Source organism: Eupeodes corollae, chromosome 1, assembly GCF_945859685.1.
Source record: "Eupeodes corollae chromosome 1, idEupCoro1.1, whole genome shotgun sequence".
Classification (NCBI taxonomy): Eukaryota; Metazoa; Arthropoda; class Insecta; order Diptera; family Syrphidae; genus Eupeodes; species Eupeodes corollae.
In genome coordinates, this window is record NC_079147.1 from 221,344,307 (window position 1) to 221,368,283 (window position 23,977).

Here is a 23,977-nt window from a genome sequence, read left to right on the forward strand (position 1 = left end):
GAGCAACGTGGATTCTCCATCGTCATTCTGCACAAACGGATAAGTTTGACAGGGATGCCAAAACTAGACATTGCTCGGTAGAGCTCTTCCATATAGATGCTGCCATACGCGATAACGAGTTGGTGGGTATCGATTTGAAGCTCCTGGGTTTATTCCAAGATCTGCCGTAATGTGAATATTTGGTCGATATTTGACTTTCCTTGTAGTACCCGTGGCATGATGGTTAGTGCGTTGGACTGTGATGCGAAAGGTCTTGAGTTCGATACCTGCCTATGCCACCTAAAGTTTTTTTACCGGTACTGCCTCTTTGCGAGGAATTGACAAATTCTCCAAGATCAATTCTTGTCACAAAAAAGTGCTTTCTCATATTAGTCGTTCGGATTCGGCTTAAAACTGTAGGTCTCTTCCATCCCTGACAACAGTACTCGCACACCGGAATGGTTGAGAGTTGTCAGTCACTAGGCCCTAGTTCTCAAACGAACCAAACGGACTGTTGCGCCACCCAATTTATTTATTTTATTTATCATTGGACTTTCCTGGTCTGAAGCCACATTTATAAGAACCTATCAGGTTGTCGATGAACGGTTTCAGACGTTCACGTAATGCGGCAGAGAGGATCTTATACAAAATGTTAAGGAGACCGATGCCTCTGTAGTTGGCGCAATCAAGAGCTATCTTCACTTCTTTGAGATCGGGTAGGCGGAATTGTTGATCTGCGTCGCCTAGGTTGAGTGGTTCTATCTCCCTTACTGCGGAATTCGGTTCGTCATCGACGTTATATAATTTGGAGAAGTGGTCTTTCCATATTCTCCACATTGACGGCAGCGGTTCTACTACGATGTTCAACTGATCGTGCTTACAGGCTTTCGGTTCGTGCCCCCAACAACTTTCCACTGGGGTTAGAACCTAATCTCCAGTTGAGTTGAGGCAACCGATGTTCACCGCGGGGAGGTGAAAGTAGAAGTTGATAGACAGGGGTGGGTTTTGAGAAAAAACTGTAAACCCTTGTGTACTCTTGATCGCACATGTGTTCTATTTGAACATTACGAAAAATGAATGCCAAATTATAATTAATTTCATTGGCTATATTTTGGAGAAGACATAATTCAAAACGGCCGCCATTTGCTTTGCTGCATGGCCTTAGACCCCCAGGCCAATCGTCGATCGCAGCACATACCTCAACTTCTGATAAATTGTTCACTGCACGAACGAGGTATCGCTTTAATGACTCAATATTGAGTGTCGATTAGAGCAGGCTTTCTCTCTAGAACGGACTACAGCTTGTAATCCCAAGTCTAGAATAGTGATGTCCAATATCCCAGTACATTTTTTTAGCCACTTTTTAGTGGTTTTAGCCTTGTGAGCCAGAGCAGAATCTTGTAAGAATGTCCAATGTTAGTTTTCGAACATTGTTTGTATGAGAGGGTTTACAAAATCCTCCAAAACTGACTCTTTTAACTCTTGGAATGAGTTTCAACGCTCCTTTTGATGTCCGAGCATTAACTTGATCATTCTGTTTATTAAATAATAATCAATGAACATAATTCGTCGATGAGCATTCATTGCGTTCCACCTGAGAAAAGTTTTTGAATTTTGTCCACGTTTCTTATTCTAAGCAACTGTAAGCATAATGTCCAGTGTGTCTTTTGTATGTCCCAGGTCTTCTTTGATTATGATGCGAGACATGGATTTCTGAAAGATACTCAATTCCCGCGACGATGGTTTTCTTCTGACTTGAGCCTGCATGGCTTTAATGGCCCGAGGAGTCTTCACGATGGGCCGGCTATAAGTTGAACTTGATGTTATAAGTTGTTTTAGAAGATCGGGAGACATTTTAGCTTTGTTCAATACTGCTATGGAATTTTTATTAAATTTTAATTTATTTTGATAATGTAAGCCAAGATATTCTGGTTCTGTTTTTAAAGGGATTGGAACATCATCAATTAATAGTGAAGGCGTTTTGCTCTCCTTTACTGCTTTACGGTGCCCTTTTTCATAAACGTTTCTAAAGCATGTTATGATACTTTTTTTTGCTTTCAATTTTGTTCATCAAGAGCTGATATACGATGTTAATGTCGGCACGAAATCTTTTATAGTAACGATCCTTTTGCAACACCCATGGTTGAAAACTCCTGTGAGTATTCAGAACCGATTAAATTAACGCTGTTCTAGAATTCAAGAAATTGCTGATCGTTCGTATGAAGGCTAAAAATTCAGAAATTAAGCCATTATGACAAATAGAATTAAAGGCAGCCTGCAGATCTTGATCTAAGACAACGAGACATTTTTTGTTCACTAGATTTTAAACAATTTTATCATTCAGCACCAGTAATGAATCTTGGGTAGAATGATTTCTTCTGAAACCGAATTGGTAAGTCGAAATAATATTTTGTTCATTCCAAAAAATTGTCCAGGTATTCAGCTAGAATCCTTTCGAAAAGTTTTCCAACATTTGATAGAAGTGATATTGGTAGAAAATCTTTAATTTCCTTAGGATTTTGTCTCTTTGCTATAGGAATAACACTGTTATAGATGAGGAAACCATTTCATGCGATTTATTAGAATTCAATAAAGTTAAGGATAAAATAATTGTCGATATTTTCAAATGACTACAAAATAATAATGTTTTTAAACTTACCCAAACTGATATCAGGAAAATTATGTTGTTTTCTCAAAAATAATTTTTGATTATAGAATTGTTATACAAATATTGACGAAAAGTACTTTTCGAGCCTTTTTTGTCAAGACATCATTTGTTGGATAAAGTGACATGGACATTTAAAATTACTGTAAATAAAAACAAAGAAAATAAATTAAATGTATTTAATAATATTAACTATGCTAAAAAAATATATAAGAATGGAAAGAAAATTACCATTTCTAAAATTCTATTGAAACAAACGTAATCGAAAATCATATAATAACCACTTAGTGAACAGAGTGTAAAATATTGTTTTCTTGAAGGTAAATTAAGGGGAAAATAAGCACTGATAAAATTCTTAGTTATTATTAGAAAAAATTCAAGTACACTATGAATGACCCGGAGTGTATTATGTTTTTGATGTCGAATTTTGAACTTCTGGTGTATCATTATGCAGATTTAGGTCGACTGGGGTTGGATTGCAAGCATAGATTCATGACATTGGTATATTATGGAGAATGCGAAACTTAAATTCAGACAAGATATTAAATTTTCTAGAAAAGAAAAAAATATTTTTGTTCAATATTTCTTTTACTAGGAGTGTTTAAATATTGGAACTTTACGGAGATATTTAAAAAATCACTAATTATTAAATTTGGGGTTGCAATTTACAAAAAAAAGTTTTACAGAATAGAAATTAATTGTTCTTCATTTAATTATTTGTTTGATTTTATCGAACGAACCAAAGTAAATACGATTGTTTAGAAAAAAGATTATGTTAAAAAAATTAAAACTACCAAGCGTTTGTGTACTATAACGAGTTTCCTCGAAAAGGAAGGTTTCTATCGACGTATAAAACTATTCTCGATAGACTTCGTCGAAACGGTCTACATGTTTTGAATAACAGGAGGAAATGCGAAAACCTATGCAAAGAAAGCGAGACGGTTTCTAAAAGTAAAAGTACCTGTTCCCATCTGACGACAAAAAACACTTTGAAAAACAAGTAAGTATAAGTAACAAGAAAATGAACGTGCTGAAGAAATAGCCTCATAAACAAAGGACATTCCAGGTTTAATTCAAGAATGGTAAGCTTATGAAATCTCAGAAGGACCACGATTGGTAATACCTACTAAAAATTAACAAAACTAGTATGATGTATTTTAATTTCAATTTCCTAAATTTGTATTTCTAGAAAAAAAAGTTTAAAAAAATAGAAATCTTTCTTTTATATATTTTGGATTTTATAAATATCTGCAATGAATATATTCATTGCAGTTTGCATACAAAAACTTGTAATTCGGGGCGCCATCAACTGAAGAAATCTCCCTACAAATACGAAAACCAATAACTTTATGTTGTAAATCACTAACGAAGATTGTTGATTTTGCAAAAAATTGTCCTTGAATCTCTACATGATTGCTTGAAAATGGAAAGTAAATTAATCTTTAAAAGCTTACGACTCAAAAGTTGCAATTCAAAAAAATAAGTATCAAAACTTTAGTTGTCGCAAACTAATTTCTTTGGTCGCAGTATAAGAAAACAAGAGTCAAAATTTACCACTTCTGTTTGTAGGTTTAAAAAAAACGATTCCTAATCTACAAGAAAACAATTTCAATCTACAAACTACTGCTGAAATTTACGATAAAAACAAACATTAAATTGATACAAATTAATATCAAATTGCAATATTTGTTTTCCTCAATCGAATTATTGCTAATAAAAATGTAGTGAAATGTGATTTTGATAAATTAGTGTTAATATCTTCATTTAGCTCATTTTATGAAATTGCAAACAAAAAGTCGCAATTTACTTATTTCGAAGCTTATTTTTCTTGATCTGATCTAAGAATTTTTTCCGTGATTGCTACAAAATTGAGAACATTTAGCAAAATAGGTTTCAAACACTTTAATACTTTTATATTTATTTATAATTCTATGAATGGGTTACTCAAAGTAGCTTACCGTGAGTATCAAGCCGGAAGTCCTCCAAAAGTATCTATTATGTTGTGTTAATTCGGTATTGGTGTTTATTTCGGTACTATATCGGGGTTGTTTTTAATTTTGGTTCTAAGAATCGGTAACGAATAAAAAGTTGGATTAATTTGGAACATTATGTTTTTGTGGCCATCAAAGAGTTGCTATCCACTACAATATCTCTTGTATAGACATGCATGTACAATAGTCGTCCTAGGACACTTCTCTTACCGGCTTCTAATTTCTTTAGTTGCGAGTTTTTTTTGGTAGTACCATACTCTTAAGAGTCGGTTCATATTTAAGTATTTGGTAATTCTGCCTGCAAACATCTCTATGCAGTTTGTACTCAAGTCCATTTTTTATCCCTCTATGACTCAAGAACTTCAAATATCATATTTCTTGTGGAATCGGATAGGCTTATAAATAAAAAAAACTATATATTTTTTAAAATTCTGAAATTATTTATTGTTTATGAGTAAAACAAACAAAAGAGGGAGTGTAGCTTGTAGGCAACAATGTATTACAACGTCAAAAAAAGTACAAGATCAGAAGTCAGATGAATTTTTTAGTAATTTGTAATCCATTTCCGATAGGTGGAAATTCCTGAAACAATTTTTGTTTTTAATATAACATAAAACTACGCCTAACTTTTAGCACACCGTATAAGTAAATAAAGCACACTTGGGAACTTGCATCGGATTTTATTCTCGGCCCATTCAGGCCTCGTGTAACCGAAACCAGAAACGCCACTCAAAACCTATAGTTTATAGCCCCACTTATGAGGTTTGTTGGGGTTGTATCTTTTCAGCATATTCCGCGCTTTTGTGGAGCACATTTGTTCGTCTACACAAAGCTATGGTTTTAACGGAACTTTGGCATATGCTTCGTTCAAGGCCTTAACAACTGGACGAATTTTGAATATCCTATCAGCGGTCGGATTGCTTTCGGGAAGCGATTGTGTATTATCGTTGAAGTGAAGGTGTTGTCTTATATTTTTAAATTTATTGGACGGCATTGTTTGCTGAATAATGGGTGTACCAAGGACGGGACTCCAATGGTGGGTAACTCTGGGCAGCTGAATCAATGAGATTATATACACCAGACCTATAAATTGTTGGATTTCAGTCTCAGATACGCGAAAAGAGTTTTTGGGATCCTTTTGTACTTTTTGTTTTCTCTAAAATTGTCTTTATAAGTTCTAGTGGGAAAAGCTAAAGAATGAACTGGATTGCAGTTTCCAGATCTTAGAACTAAATGATTCGTTGCTAGTAAATGCCAGCTGCTGTGCATTCAATTCCAGCTTCTTCTTTTTCTACAGTATTGTTGACTTTTCAGGCCTTCGTCGTTTTACGGGCGGACCTGACGGATCTTGAATGAAAGAACTAGAAGGTGTTGGTTCTACCTCAGGATTAGAATTGCGGATGTCCTTATCCAAATTATCTAGTAATTTGTCCATATCAAGTTCTTCCTTAAAAGAATCATCAAGAAATTCTCCAAAATCAGGGTGAAAATCAGGATCTGCAAAACTATCATCATCAAAGTCGAGACCATCTTAACTTCCAGAATCATCGTGGATTGCACAGGCATCGTTGTTATGGAGTCGCAGTCGGTGAGCCATCCTAAAACAGTATAATAAACAGAATAATAACTTGTGTAAATATTTGCAGTGTTCATTTCATACAGAGTTATTACCCTTTCTATATAATGTAGCTTACATGACACAAACACTAAATACCAAAAAATACCAATATACCTATGAAATCTCCACAACATTTTTGCAAAATAATAAAGTTAGAACACTTACCACTTACTTTTCAAGGAAACAAGCGCCAAAAAGCCTAATTTTGTTAATAATTAACTTATACTTTTTATCACACGGGGACGACTTGACAACTTTCGCACTTTTAACGACAACGGGATATATAAAAAAAGTAGTGACAGGTTACTTTGATTATACTTGTTTGAAAGAACGAAAGGGGTTGAAAGGAGGTGTCATTGCACATTGGTTTTGAATTCCTGAATATTGCTGGGAAAGACAGAGAGAGGCCACATTCGCATAGTAAGGCTAAAGAACGAATCTCTGTACATGACGGTACGACCGAAGTTGGGCTCGAGGGTATACTGATGAGCATTCCTAGAAGCGCGAGTATTACGGTTAAACTGTTTAAGGCGAGGAATGCAACTGGCTATTTCTCTAGAGCATAAACCAAAAAAAAAAACAGTAAAACAGGGTGAGACAGGAAATATTTCAACGATGCTCAAGCGACGTAAATGATCTTATGATGGTAATATCACCAATCAATCTAAATAGTCTTCGTTCAATACTGTGTAAGAGGCTTAAGTAAATTGCAGGAGCACCAGCCCAGAGATGGGAGTTTTACTCAAGCTTTGAACGTATATAAGTCTTATAGATAACAGCCAGATCAGAGGGGGAGAAAAACTTCTTGCATCGCCTTATAAAACCCAAACATCTTGCCGCATTTTTGGCGTTATCGGGTGTGTGATCGTTCCACAAAAGGTGGTTGGTGATCTACATACCGAGAATATCGAGATGTTCAGTCTCCTCGATGCAAGTGCCATCTATGGATAATGGCAAAGGGGGTACATCTCGCTTTAACGGTACAATACAGCATTGGGTTTTCAAATCATTAAATTCCACACGGATTTTTTTTCCATTGTACAATGCTGTTTAGGTCGGAATTTGATGAGCTTATCATATGTTGTCGTTGCAGTTACACATCCGAAGAAGAGGGAAGTGAATTTTAAAAACGAATATAAAAAGCTAAGAATACTCCTTGTATTGAACGATCCGAAAGGTAATTACTAATCCAATGAAGCAGGGATTCATGAAAACCGAAAGCACGCATTTTCGATAAGAGAGCCTGATGCCAAACCCTATCAAATGCTTTTGAAATATCAAGCGCAATAATCTTACTTTCTCCAAAACGATGTAAAGATTTGTTCCACTGTTCGGTGAGATGAACCATGAGATCACCAGTGAACCTATTGCTACGAAAGCCGTATTGTCAGTCATTAAGAAGCTTTCGCTCTTCGAGATATTTCTTGAGCTGATAATTAATCAGCGTTTCCATAACCTCTTCAGAGCAATAGCGGGGATACCATCCGGACCAGCAAATTTATAAATGTTGAGATCTTTAAGGACTCTTGCCACAGTGCGAGTGCGAAAAAAGATTGGTCCCATAGAATCAGTAAGTCTCACAAGTTCAGGCGGAGTCATTACACTCATTGGCAGCGTTGATTAGCTTACTCTAAGGAGCTAACAAATATAGTATCATCGACAATGAGCGTAGGAACCGTGGAAGAGGAAGAATTCCTTTTTACAAATGACCAAACATTTGTACAGCCTTTGGGACATTGCAGTATTTTTTGGTTATGCAAAAATTTGGTCCGTCGAATATGGGCTTTGTCAAATCTTAGCAAACTTCTTTTTCTTCAACTCCCTTTTTCACCACATCCTTAATTTGATTTCTAAATCCAAATTGTAGACGTTTTTCGAAAATGTTTGAAATGATTGGTATGATCGATATTGGCCTGAACGATGTAACATCTGTTGGTGGATTACCATGTTTAGCTGTAACAAACAATGACTTCTGCAAACAAAAATATTTGGTAAAAGAATTTGTCGTCAGACTTTTCAGAAATCTACTTTTAACTGACTGGTTCTTTTATTCAGCTCTTTGCTTGGACGGTAAAAGACTGTCTCATTCTACGGAAATTTCTTAGATTGCCTCTAATGAAAGTTAACACGATAGCAACATTTTGCTCTTGGTTCTCTTAATGAGTAATGAAACATTTTAACCAACTTTCGAAAACGTACCATTTTAGGAATTGAATTTTTGGTAGCTTTCCGTATAGTTCAAAAATACAACCTTTAGGGTCAGGTATTTCGATAGACTCTTCTAAGTCTTATTTCATACTATATCAAAATAATATAGGTTCATTAACTTAACCAAACTAAACTAAAACTACCATCTCAATCATAACATAATTAGACCATCTGGTTGTATTTGAGCCATTATTCCAGAGCTGTATGTAATACTTAAAAGCGTTTGTGTAAAATTAAAACAAAAATCGCATTACAGCTTTGGGCGATTTAGAAAATGAAACCAATTAAACTGAAAAATAAAAATTCACATCTTTATCTTATATTATAATACTCGAAGTCTCGAGGAACAATTGTTTATTTTGGGTTTGTTAAATTCAACACGAATGCTGACAATTTTATACCTTTCCATTAACTGGAGACAACCTCAACAACCCTTGCTAAGATTATCTGGTGAACCAGACCAACATAACATACTTCCTATAATGTACTTCAATTAATTATTATCAAAAAAAAACTGCGCAGCAATGCATAACGTTTTGCTATATCCACATTAAAACATAGAGATTCCAAATCTTAAGGGGTCCAGAATTGGTTTTATGTTAACACAAAAAATATGTACCAAAATGTTAACAATGAACCTCGTTGACCTAAGAGTTATAGGAAAACATAAATGGTTTGTAGCTTTGCTTCTATTTCGATCTTTTTTCCCATAAACAACAACTGTCAATCCAACACTGTCAAAAATCCCCCCTTATCAAAGACGACAATAAACTCAGGTCTTGCCTCGTTGATGACTCACACGGGTCTTAAAATAGGCTTCCCCGTTATCTTAAAGGCACTTCAACAACAATTTTATCAGCAGACAAAGAATTTAATCAACCGATTTTGACGAATTAATTGATAGAACTTCCGGGGCGATTAAAATCTTGAACTATGGGCCATATTTTTAGCTAGCTCGGTGCTACAGTTGAAGGTGCAATCAGCAAGTTCAAACAACAACGTCTTGTCCATAATTTATCCATCCCGTTCAAGGTAGAATAAAATTGACAAAATTACGTTTGTTATTTATTTATCTCTTAATGCCTATTAAGTAACTTTCAGGTAACTATTGTCTAATAGTTTTCTGTTTTATTTTTATAGTTTATCGAAAAATAAAACAAAATATAATTTTAAATACAATCAGGCAGGTAAGTTAAATTTTGTTTGGTTTTGTTTTAGCATTGAATAAAGCTTAGGAAAGAAAAACAATCATCATACATGGTTTGCCACTTGTATAATCTCAACCATACAAGGTTAAGACGTATAGAACGCTTAAAATTTGGTCTTAAATCAAATTAGAATTAGAATAAACAATAAAAAGCCAATCTTTATAGATATATGTCGAGATTTCAGGAAAACATAAATTATGTTCAATTTTAATTGACAAATATTTTAGGCAAAAATATGATATTTGTTAAAATTGTAAACATGTCAATTAATTATATTTTTTTTTAGAGAATTTTAAATCACACCTGTATAATGATTTATTAAAACATTTTAACATAAATTAATTAAAAAATCAATAACGCATTTAATCTATTCATAAACTTCTAATATGCTTACATAATAAAGATAACATCGGTTAAAGTTTAAATATTTTGGAACAACGGTTACAATAAATTTTACAATTTCCTTTGATAGATAATAAATTAGTTTTTAAAAAGGGCTTTGATTTATTAAATGTCATTTTAATTTTTTTAAATTATTATTTTAACTTTGTTCTCTATTGCGTACAATTAATTTATGTTAAAAAGAGGAGTGGTAGGTCGCTAAGGTAAAGAGTTGAAGCAGTCAATTTGGCTTACATGTCACATACTAGCAAGTAGACCTTGACAACTACTTTTCCAAAAATTGCCTTGGGGAATTAAAAGTGGAAAAACATCTTGATTTTGCTTTAATTTAAATAAACGCATTGTCTTTCAGTGCGCGATCTCAAGAAAGCCACGAAAGCCCTTTGATTTATATTCTCTAGAATTTGGAAAATGAAACATTAATAAGGAGATATCTTGATACATTGATAAATTTGATGTCAAAAAAGGTTTTAGACAAGGCGATAAACTGTCATGCGACTTCTTCAAAATCTTCTGGAAAGAATTGTGCAAAACTTAACTGTCTACACTTGAGGCACAATCTTCCAAAGGTCCATCCAATTACTCGGATACGCAGATGATATTGACATAATTGGAAGATCAAAGCGTGATGTCAGTGGAGGGTTTTAGAGCATTGCCACAGAAGCGAAGAAGATGGGTTAAGTGGTCAATGAGGGCAAGACCAAGTATATGCTGGCATAAAAAAAAGGACTTTGAACAACGACGTCTTGGACAAAACGTCACCATGGACAGCTATAAATTTTAGGTAGTTGAGGACTTTGTCTATAAACTCAGACAATGACACTAGAGCTAAAATCAAACGAAGAAAAACTCTTGCAAATTGCTGCTTTTTTGGACTTTGGAGCAATTGAGTAGTAAAGTCTTCTCTCGAGCATCTTAAATCACGATCTATAAGACACTCACCATCTCGGTTCTCATTTATGGCGCTGGGGCATGGACCGTGATGGAGAATGCAGGAGAAGATATAACGACGAACTGTACGGGCTGTACAGCGACACTGACCCAGTTAACAGAATTTAAGTCCAACGACATAGATGGCTAGGTCATGCAGAGCGAATGGACATTAACGGTCTTAGAAGGTTTTCAAGTCCAATCCCGAGAGATGGCAGCGCAGTAGAGTAAGACCGCGACTCAGGTGGCGCACGTAGGTGGATGAAGACCTCAACTAACTTGGCGTGTGAAACTGGAGACAGCTATCTAGGGATCGAGCTGGCTGGAGACGAATGTTGGTTGAGCCCCAGGTCCGCCCCAGACTGTTTTTTTTTTTTTTTTTTTCAGTAATAAATATGAATTTTGAAACAAAAAAAAAATTTATCGCAGCCTATCCTGGTAATGTTCAGCTTATGGAGCAAAAGAAGTGCAGACTTAGAGAGAGTCCGGGAGCTGTTCCACAAAAATAAAAAGTGTTCAGTAAAAATTGTTTTAAACTAGAGTTACACACAACGTAACATTACGTTCTTTTCCTTACGATTGTTAAACGAAACGTAAAGTCAAAGCTTCATTGAACTGAACTCGTAAACGTCAGGCGAAGCCGAAGTTGAAGCGTGTTTATGTTTTAACCAGAACACAGTGGAATTGAACAATGTGAATCGTTTGCTAAGGATATATATCCGAAAATTCGACCAACCCGATGTGTTTTCTTGTAAATACCTTCTACAAGAGTGAGAATAGCTAAAAATAATCGAAAATGTTATTTTTAATGAATAAATTTGACAGTGACAGTTTAATGATTAGTGGTGCGTTTACGAATTAAATTCAAAGTTGTCAGGTCTCTATTAGAAAATCCTATATAAGAGCTTTAAGGGACCGACTCATACAATCCGACGCATGTGTTGCGGCAACTTATGCTAATGACAGCTCCATTAATTACTAACGTTCTTCAGGCCTGTTCTAATAGAACTTGCAATGGGACGGTCAGAACGCACTGCTGCTGCCTCCTGCATTCTAAAATACCTCAAACAGAACGCGGTAATTTGTCGGCGTTCTAAATTGACGCAGTTAAAAAAAAAAAAAAGACAACTCTACTTTTTGCAGTGGTTGCATGCAATAAATCGTTAGAGAATATTTGATGGTGAGTTCCATCACCTCTGCGAGGAACTGAGTTTGTATGTAGGTCGTTTTTATGAATCTTTCCTAATTTCTCGGGATCAATTTGAAACAGTACAAACTTTGTTTGCTCCAAAAATGAAAAAATTCGTCGATGGCGACTTGGAAGAATCTAAGGCAGCTAATTCAACAAATCTGTTAATATTTCGGTTTAGTTAAATGCCAAAGCCAGATAGGGTATCCATATACCTTTTTGTTAATGTTTTACGAGTAAAATAACAGCTGAGATGTCAAAAAAGGAATCCAAAGGTATCCATGAATTTCTGAGGTTGAATTTCAAAAAACTTGAAAATTGATTTCAGCTTTTTGCATTTATTGTTAAACAAAAAAATAAAAAATGTTAATGATGGGATTATATTTGAGAAATATTGTTGTAATGTTGAACAGTTGGTATTTAGAATTTCGCTGAATGCAAAATGAGCAGAACTCTAAGCTAAATTGAACCTGTCTCCAGCTGATAAGAAACTTTCTTGTTTACTCAACAAGTTTTTTCTCCAAGTTAAAAAGTCTTTTATTTTTCTGCACTTTGTGCAAGAGATCCTAATAATTTGAAATCGTTAATAAGCAATTCATTGTAGATATCCAGACTAGTTTCTTCGCACGGCTATTCTAGTTGATGGTGCCCCTTGAATGGTTTTTACGAAGCGTTGGATAAGCAAACGGATATATCATGCAACAAAAATTCTTGCTGGTCCCACCATTATGCTAAAACTTTATCTACTGTGAACAAACCAACTCAAAATCTTACCGCAAAGCAATTTCTGCTCATTCGGAAATGAGATCGAAATTCTTCCATCTATCGGTTAGGATAGTTTTCTGTTAAACAGAGATTGTTTAAAACCGGAGATTTCGCAAGTAAACTATCGTATAGAATTCCAATTGAGCTAGGAGAAAATTTAACATAGATTACAGATTAAGGTTATCTCTTATTTATTAAATTGTTACGCACCTATCAATTCATCATCGTCTGAGGAATCAGTTTCAATTATCTATTAAATGTTTTATCTTACAACAATTTTGGCATCGAAGCTTAGATGTTACTCTGCTTTTTGTGAACAGCTGAAAATCGTTTTCATTTTTTGACAGCTATCTCAATACAGCTTTCCAAACAGAAAGCAAACAGTTTTAGGCGTTATATTTTTCTTTGCTTTTACAATTTACTAAAACAAAACATTTTTCTGAAGAATTTTAGTTTTCAAAATGAGAAGCATGTGTAGTATTTTATAATATCAATAAAATAAAAAGATTGAAAAATATTTCCAAACAAGTCTTGCCTTAGTTTTTGTAGACATGCAAAAAAATAACTTTGTTTGTTTTCAGTTTTGACGTTTGACCGTCGCATTCTTCCCTCAGGCAGGTCAGTTGACATTATTTGTCAATAATAGGCATGTTCGATAAGACGGTAGACCGTAGTGCTCCAATATAGTTTATAGTTAAGACTAGTTCAATGTGTTTTATCTATGCACTCAAAAATCTTACTCCTTGTTTTTATAAATAACATGTTGTACTTATTTCTTATAAACATTGCGATTTCTTTAACATGACAGCGATGATTAATCTTTGTTATTTGATATTGTTTTCTTCTAATCGCACAAAGTGTCTTATAATATTAAACAAAAAGAAAACAAAACAATGAAGTACATAACAGAAATGTTTGTAAGCAATACAAAAATGAACTTGTTCATTATTTTCTACATTTTTAAAATTTTTTTGTATGATTTCATTCTGACAGATTTTATTAAAATCTAATAAACAACATATAAAATGAAGCTTTTATGAGTTCTATATAGTGTTTTGAAATTCCTTAGTACTAGGTTCAAGAAATTGAACGGATCTAATAAATAAAATAAATTAGGTGGCGCAACAGTCCGTAGAGGACCAGGGCCTAGTGACTTACAACTCTCAACCATTCCTGTGTGGTATTTGCAATGATGAAGGGGACCTACAGTTTATATGCCGAATCCGAACGGCTAATATGAGAAAGCCCTTTTTCATGACAAGAATTACTCTTGGAGAATTTGTCAATTCCTCGCAAGAGGCAGTACCCGTTGAACGGATCTAGTAATTTAAAATTTGCCTTCTATCCCACGAACTATGCTGTCAAAACAATGCAACATATATATTGGGTTACAATAATTACTTTGATTGTCAATGTCAACGGATTCATTTCCGATACGAATAGGAAAGATTCTATGGGTTGGCAGAATGAAAGCTGAGTGAAAGGAAATCGAATGGGTAGATCGAATTTACGATCCAAGTGAATAGTAGAATTAGTGCTGATAGCCCTCAGGTGAAAATTGTCCTCTTGAGGATGATTTTTCGGCAAAAATCTGAATGCAATTTACAGCCCAAATCACCAAATTGCAAAGACCGAAGGACTTGAGTTTTTGTGTTCAATGACTTTGTAGGTTTATTGGGACAAAAGTCTTTTCACTAAAGACGAACAGATATTATTAATATGCTTTACATGAACACCGTCCGTTTAGGACTCATTTCACAGTGGGCCAACCCACAATATCGGAACCAAGAATAGTGTTGGTCAACACCCCAGGATAATACAATTACTATCCCAGTACAATTTCATAGTCATGTATAAGGCATGAAATACACTACTTGCTGAGGAGCGAGGCTTATCTAACGCCTCTTGCATACTAAGGGACTTAGGTGGTAAACAGTACCCTTAGAATGCCATTCGTTCCGCATATGGCAACCACAGCCACCATGATACTCCCACTAGGGGGCCTACCTCTCAGACTGGTGGTATCAGGTCGCCCAGAGTATATGAAGCAATAGAAACAACAAGGGCTCCTGTCTCCCGTGGTACTAGAATATAGCTTCCGTGGAGCTCCGCAACCGCGAAGGTTGCTTCTAGATGGACTCCTTACTGCCCAAGGCCTGGCAGCCATCATATTACACTGCGCGACTACCAATTGAAATACTGGCAATAATGCAAAGCAACACCAAATCATCAAAATGACAACATGATACACAACCCAGGAACCTTTAATGAGATCCCCAAGCCAACTCATGAGGCCAAGTTATAATTAATTTATCAGTAATAAATAGTAAAGCCCAAAGCACCCCAAAGCACATCCACGCAAAAACACATACACACAAAACACAGACATATATTAGCATATCTTAACAAAGCAATAGTAGAGAACCAAGACTGGTATTGGCTCTTTGCACAAGCTAAGACAACTGTTACTACAACCAGTTGTGACCACAACCTCTTTGCTCTGCACTACAAGCTTGACTAACCTACCTACCGCCCTCCTACGTGCAAAAACTTGTTTTGCATAAATCTCTAGGTTTCCTTTTTACTAAGGATTCCGTGAAACCCAGTTATATTCATGTCTAATAACTCCCATACTAGAGAGATCTCTAATATCTGAATAGTGAGGACAGTCTAAGATGACGTGTAGCCAATTCTTACAAGGTGCCCGACAGGAAAAAAGACGAACAGTAGAACATGCACGGATTTTGCAGGAATACTTAGGGGCTTAATCAACATTCTCATTGATAGCTGAGCAGCAATCAATTTGATTTTTTACGCATAATCAAATCGAAGCTTGTAAATTATTGTCACCAAGAACTTACGGTTTTAAGTTAACAACATTAAATTATTGATAAACTGGCGAAGAGAGGTTCAATATTGGACTAATCTAATAAAGACTCAGCCATAAGTACCTCAACATGTGAATTTAAGCAGAACAAACTACTCCAAAAAACCAATGAAATATAAGTCTCGAAATCAGGAAAATATGGCCCCAAAAGATCCAATTCCATTATTCAACTCGAAAAAAATGTCTGCTATTACGTGTGAGCATAATAGCATGTCTAACACAGTAAGCAACTGCGGCTTGTTGATGAAGACATATACAAAGGGTGTAACGATGAGGAAAAGTTAGAAAGCTTTGCAGGCTTTATCTTATCTTTATCTTAGGCTTTATCAAAGCCTCTAGTTACATATTCTTTGAAAGATACTTCTTCAGAAATCTTGACGAACGCAAAGAGTTTGCAGGTAACAATCGTTGGGATTTATCAAAGCCTCTGTTTACAAATTGTTACTTCTTCAAGATTACAAATTCTTTAAACGGTACTACTTTAGTTATCTTGAAGAACTCAAAGACTTTGCACTAAACAGTCTCTACGGCTTTATCAAAGCCTCTAATTGGCTGAAAAATGACAACAAATACAATTTAAGTTTCAGGGATCGCCATCTCGTTTACCTAACCTTAGGTAGTTTGAGGAACGCCTAATTTCAAAGATCGACGAGGAATCAATCAATCTGTTTTTTTTTTGTCAATAATATTAAAGCAATATTCTCATATTTTTTTTAATTGCACCCACTGTTCCGTTTTTTCACACAACTTTCCAATAGATCAAATTGTCTACCACCTACTCAAAAGTGCCTTGATTTTTTCAAACTATTTTTGCACAATTTTGAAAGTGAATTCTAACAATATAAATTTTTGGAAGTGGCGAAGTTTTTACTTATGAAATATTAAAAGAGTAGCCCAAGGAGTGGGCTACTCAAATTGAGACTTTTTGATGGAAACCCCTTTGTGCAAGATTTACTTTGAGAGTTCAAAGAATAAAACTAAAATTTGATCAAAGAAAAACCTTAAATTTCTGAAATCGAACGAGCTTAACTAAACCTTTTCAACTAAGGAACATCACAAATTGATTACTGCAGCAAATACAGGAAAATTAATATCTCTAAACACTTAAAAAAATGTCAATATTTCTTGTCAACGCTTTCAAGAAGTATTTTCGTACATAAGTAAATTTCTTTTTTATTCTTTAAACAAGTAAGCAGCTTATTTCTACTTAATTGAAATTTATTTCGAACGAAGCATAATTAAATAATACCATATAAATCCTTATATCTAACACAATAACACCACCGTAAGTTTACACTCGTGCTTTGTACGGACTGTACATATTATTTTTCCTGGATCCAATTGCATGTGCTACGAGAGTCTACCAAAATCCCATTACACACCTGATACCTATACAGAACTTTTTTGGCTTCTTTTTATAGTTCTTCGATGGATATCCATTGGTGTGGTTATGGAGTCAAGTTTAAAAATCAACCCTGCTAACATAAATACAACTAAGTTTTGTTAAAATGAAACAAATCACGTCTTAATCAAATTAATCTTATCACTTTTGTGTTATGGAATGCGTTTTGATAGTGATAGTGACAAAAGTGAGTAGAATCTTTTCTTAAAGATTCTATCAGAAATCTTAGCAAGCGATTTGTTAAGATTGATCGAGAAAATATGACTATGACCAATAATAAAATGACACTGACAGAAAGCAAGAACTGTCAAAACATTGTTCTTATAAAAATCAATATAATCTCCACTAATTACTTTATCTTCTGTGAATAGAAATCATAAATAAAAATAAAACTTACAAATCAATAATATTGGTGATAGTTTTTAGCAAACTTGGACAGTATAAGGTTTTGTCTCAATGACAGCTGACATATATATTAACTGTCAAACCAAAATGAAATCTATTTATTATTTCACATCGAACAATTGGGTTGGAGTCATCATCAAACTGTTTCCCGTTGGGGTCATAATGTCAAATGTGTAAATTAACTTTTTTATTTGTGTCATTTTGTCATTTCAAAACATTGTTTAGAGAATCTAGCGGAACTACAAAGTATTTCGAGACTAATTATGTTTCAGCTTTTTACTTTAGAGAGATAAGAATTTGTTTTGATGTTTTTTGTAGATTAAAGTTTCGCTTTTTTTTATTTTTTATTTATTTAAATTATCTTCTCCGGTGATGCAAGTTCAGCTTTAGAGGTCACTTTGTTATACATGATGAATAATGATTCATTTATAATTTTAATATGATTTATTATTATCTGGAGTGGGAATTGTATATTAAGGTAAATTTTGTATTTTGTCTTAAATTAAAAATTAAACTGAATTATTACTAATATGAAAATGCAAACGATGACTTACAGTAGCACACAATAGAATTTTATATGCAAAAAATTGCAAACACAGATATTTTAGAATTTAAATATAAAAATTAATTATAAAATATGGTAACCGTAACAACTTTTATTGCAAAACTAGGAAAAAATATTTAGCAAATTGTTTAAATTGGAACGCCGTTTTCGCAATTTTGGAAATTCGGAATATCAAATTGTTCTGTAATGGATCAAAATTGTGTAGTTTTAGATTTTTGTAAAGTTCTTAAGTCAACATTAGTGATTTCTAAAAACGCTTATAAAATAAGAGTCCCTAAATGCGCTTTTGCGAAAATCCAGAGCATCGAAAAGTTATTGGAAAATAAGGGCTACTAAATGAGCTTTTACGAAGCCACTGAAATGATTTCGAAATTGATATGACTTTGCAGTCGCTGATTGCAGTGATACAGCTCGATTTTTAACCACTTTTGTAACCATTTTAATTTGAAGGTTACGATCTAGATCGCTATTTCTTAAATACTAAGAGGCATATATTATTTCACGAAGGAATTTGTTTTGGAATTTTTAGATAGTTTCAGCCCCAAAATTAGACGCCATAAGTCCAATTGGGTTTCAGTACTTGCTTTTGTAACACTAGTTCGTTCTTTTGGACTTTAAGTTTAGCTTTTCTCTTTGATGTGCTCTTTCCATTTAATATTGGCGTCCAAATTCATTTCAATGTAATTAGCAGTATTAGAGTAAGGTTCTTCTGTATTATTTACAGAAATTGGAACATAATGTTGCTTTTGCTTGAAAAATGTAACTGCTTCGATCTTGTTTTATTGTTTAAAACACCATTTACGCGTCCAAACAATTACTTTTTTGACTGCAATTTACAATTTTTGTTTAGCCTTTCCAACGAATCTTTCCAACACTAATATTGTACAGTATCATTAGGAAAGGTAACCATAATTACATTGGTATGAACTGTGTTTAGCAGATACAAGGTTGGTCCTAGGACACTTCCTTGCGGTACACTGGCTTCTTCTTTCTTTAGTGCCGAGTAATTTTTTAGTACCGTACTTAAAAGAGTCGGTTCTTAACATATTATGATTTCAGTATTTTTGTAGTACTACCTGAGAAAGTCCCTTCTCTATGCAGTTTGTACTCAAGATCCTAGTGTTAAACCTTAAAGGTTGAGTAACGTCTAAGAGTGTAGCCTACTCAACATCCAAACTGATGTTTCGGAATAAGTCTTTTTTCTTCTCTTATTTTGCTGAGCATTTTCAGTAGTAGTTCTTCGAAAATGTTTTCCATCATTGCTATATGCGATATATTGGTCTGTTAGAAGTTTTTTCTGTAGATGGTTTTCTTTGTTTAGGTATAACAACGACTTCTGCAATTTTCCAACGATGTGGTACATATCTTAGCTAAAGGCATGTGTTTATTATAAATTAAAGATTTCTAAGTTTTTATAAGCATTTTTTTCAAAAATCGAGCAGTGATAAGATCGTATCTGGGGACGTGTTTCTTACTTTTTTGAGCGTGACAAAAGGAATAACATATAAGTCGTTCTTATCAATAAACTGTGGGGAACCTGTAGCCGTATTTGGTGGGAATGGTTTTGAATTATTCGCAATTTGCCACCTTATCACATAGATGGGTAAACAACTATACTAAGTCGCTAATCCAGTTGCGAATTTTATTATTTTCGTTAACCAAAATATTAGCTATCGGTTAAAATCCTGTAAATCTAAAATTCCTGTAGATCTTACAGACTTTTTCGTAGCCAAAGTTGTAAGGAGAAGTCATATAAGTGTCGATGGAAAATAATTAATTAATTTATCGTTATATCATATTCAGTAATTTTATAACCGAAATATCAGTGGAAATAAAAGCAACAGCTAATTCAAAGCTCGAGGGTAAAAAGATAAACCAGAAAGAATTCAGAGATAAACTTCAAAGTTTTGTAAACATTACAAATTGATAATGGAATTAAACAGTTTATTGCTGATGTGTAACAGGCTGCTGAAGAAAGTATTCCAAAAATTTCCAAATTGAACGAATGAAATAAAGGAGGTGATTTCGGAAAAAAAGAAGGTCAATTTAATCACATCTAGTCTCATAAGGTGGCATATTTGAATAATTATAAAACTTTGGTAAAGCAAATTTTGTAGATCTCTTCTGAACCTTTTTAATCCTTAAAATACTTGGTTGTGTAAAGGGATTCCATATTATGCAACAATATTCAAGTAAAGGTCTTACAAGGGATACGAAAAGAGTTTTTAAAGTATAAAGATCTGCGAATGACTTTGAAGTTCTTGAAATAAATCCCAACATAAACTGATTCTCAATTTTGTAATGAAAACAAATCGGATCCTTTATTTTAGAATTACGTAACAATACAACACTTTTTGACATTAAAATTTAAACCATTTATGAAACACCACTTGGTAATATTATCAATATCCAATTGAATTTTACTAGTGTTGCGTTATAAATGAACGCAACAATTTCTTTAAACATTTAATTTTAATTAAAGTAGAAAAAAAATGATGCATTTTACATCCACTTGCACACTTGTTTTTGTTTACAATTTTCGATCTGACAACTGTCATATTCCTTCTACACGAGGATGAGAGAGAGCGGGACGGCCATAGTCCTTCTGACCATGGTTCTCTCTGTCATTTTCGTGAGGAAAAAAATACCAAGTCTCGTTTCAGGTTTCAAAAGAAGGATGGTTTCCATGGAAGTGAAACCAAACCAGATGGACGGTCTGGTCCAGACGTAAAGTTTCATGAGAAGTCACTCCAAGTAGAGAATGGCCTACGGCCCAACTTTAACTCTTTAGAAAACTTTTTTTTTGTAAATTTATATTCTTTAATTATTAATTTAATTAATTAATTTAATTATTTTGTTCATGTTGTTAATCATTTCTAACGTCAAGCATATTAAAAAAAAATTGAAAGAAGAATTGTAATACAAAAAAAAAAGATTTCATAAATTTTTGGACGATTAAGTTTCGGGAAACTTAGTTCGGGGTTTAATTAGCAGATACCAATTTGTAATTATCTTTTTTTCTTTCGCGCGGTTGTTTTGAAGATAAAGTTAAATTTAAAGTTAAAGTACAGATTTTTCTCGATCTTAAATTTCATAGTCATTGTTCGATATCAAGGTAGAAAGTGGGGCTGGCTGAATGCAGCTCCTGGAATCGTCGTGACCTGGAACTGAATCCAGCGGGCGGCGAATTCCAGGATGACTTGCATTTAGCTGTGAGAGAAGAGCGAGTAAGCGGGATCGCGAGAATTTCATCACAAGTTGAGATCAACATGCCGATCTCCGATTGGCTGTTGATGATGTGATTGAAATCCGCCACTCCATATTGGCTGAAAGCTAAAATGGCGGGAGAGGTAAAGAAGAGATAGGACAGATCTTGAGATCTGGCCGTCAATTCTTGTCAAACTTTCAAGGAGTGCAGATAACAAATTTTTTTGAGAAATTCGAACAAAGAGTGTGAAAAAAAAGAGATTGAGAAAAATTACAAAAAAAAAGTGTCGGGACTGAGGAAAAATAAAGAAGGAAAAGGAAGTTAGTTGAGAATAAGTTGCTAGTTTGGGATTTTCAAAAAAAAAGATAAGTACAAATTTCATTGGTTCTGTATAAAATCGTTTTGACAATTCATTTTTTTTTTATTCTTTTTTAATCCCCAATTTATTGATGGGAATTTAGACCTTAACGGTCCATAATTTATGAAATCTTTTGTTTAATTGTTGGAAAAGATCCTGAGTTTTCATCCTGCTTTTGCAAGGTTTCTCAGGCCTATTTAACTTAATAAACATATCTTAAAAAGATTTCCATTTTGTTCTTTCTTTTGTTTCTATCGTGGTTTTATTATTGTGTTGGTTTTTTTTTTCTTCTTAAAGGTTTGCAATTTCCTTTTTTTTTATTTCAGAGAAAAAAATTGCTGACGCCCTTTTTCTTACTTAACGTAAGAACGCCCCTGTGGCAAATTTTTAATCAAACAATAATTTTGATATCAATGTGATATCATATCCATACGCAACTTTATCAATCGATTCATCGATTGATTGTTAATTGCTGAACCCACCCCTTTCTGAGCTCGTCGTGGTGGCAGCACTTAAATTGCTGCCTGTTGCAATTTTTGCCTCGTCGCGTATTCGCCGCTGTTGTTTGACAGCTCGATATAATTCTTTTAATTCGATTCTTGTTTTTGTTCGCGGTCGATTTGTTTAATTTTATTTTCATTTAATTTCTTTTTTTTGTTTAATATTCGGCAAAATAAATTGCAACAAATTGGCGCCCAACGTGGGGCTTGTAAAAGAAAAATTACTTCATTCTTCTGGAAATCTTGTGTGGAAAAATTTACTTGTTGTTTTTGGGAATCGTGTGCTGTGCCTTGGTGTCTGGTTTTTCTTTAGCTAAGTTTTGTGACTTTTTGTTCTTGTGTTTTATCATTGAAAGTTTTACTAATTCTTTTTTGTTTTTCTATAGGATAGTTGTGAAGTGGAATAAAGGAAAAATCTTGTGCCGGGGAGTTGAAACAGCAGTGGGAATCCTCAAAAAATTAACCCCATTTGGTTGAAGGTTTTCAGTATTGAATTGAGTGAGTGTTTCTTTTTCTTTTTTGTATTTTCTTTTATAAAATTGAAAAGAGAATTAATTTGATTTAGCAAACAATATATAGACAAATACATATATAGTTATATTGACCAGTGATAGTGGAGATTTGGGGTTGATCTTGAAGGTGACCTTTTGATCATTTTGATATAACTATATATATATATATAAATAATACATACAGTACTGTCTGGGTAGCGTGAACACTGGACTGCGTGAACACCTGGCTTGCATGAACACCAATTGTTTTATACAGAGCACTCTATAGCGTGAACAACAAAAACCTCGATAGCATGAACAACTTATTTATGCTCCTATGTCCTATTTCGGGGATTTCCCTTTATTTAAGAAATCGTACTTTTACACACACGTACAAACACATTTTTGCATCGCATACTCCGTTGCTATAAAAAAAACGATTCACTTTTGAACACGTGAAACTAGCTTCTGTTTGTATGCTTCTTTTCTTTGAATTTTGTTAATAACATCTGATGAAGATGAAATTGACGAACCTGAGAATCAAACCAAAATAACTGCGTCAGAAGCAATTCAGATTTTTGATAAGGGGATAGAGTGGGCTGAAGAAAATACGTCTGACTGTTCAGATATCCTTGTTTTAAAAAAAAATGAGTGAAAAAGCTGTGCTGAAGGTGCTGGCAAATTTAAAAAAACAGACATGTATTAAAGATTATTTTAAATAAAATAAAACTTCAATTAAAGTATACGGAAACTGTTGTCAAAGTGTGTTTTTCTTGACGGGTAAAATATTGGATAGTGTGAACAACCTGGTTTGCATGGACAGTCTGTGCAATAATTAGTTCACGCTATCCAGACAGCACTGTATATTCAAAATCCTTATTTTTGGTGGTAATAATTTCAAGTTTTATTGACGGTTCTTTTTTTGTGATATATTTAATTTTGATATAATTTTTTATTGGTGTTACCAGAGTAATTTGTTCGTGTTTTCTTAAAATTGAATGCGATACAAATTTTTTCTTATTAATATTTTTTGAAGGTTTTCTTAAAATTTAGTTGATTCTTATTAGTGTTACCATAGTAATTTTTTTTGGTTTCCCACAATTTTATTTTGAATAATTTAGTTGGTGCTATCATTTTGATTTTCTTTTAGTTTTTTTTAAATTTATTTGATTTCTTTTTCTTTCCTTACTGGGTTACCATACCATA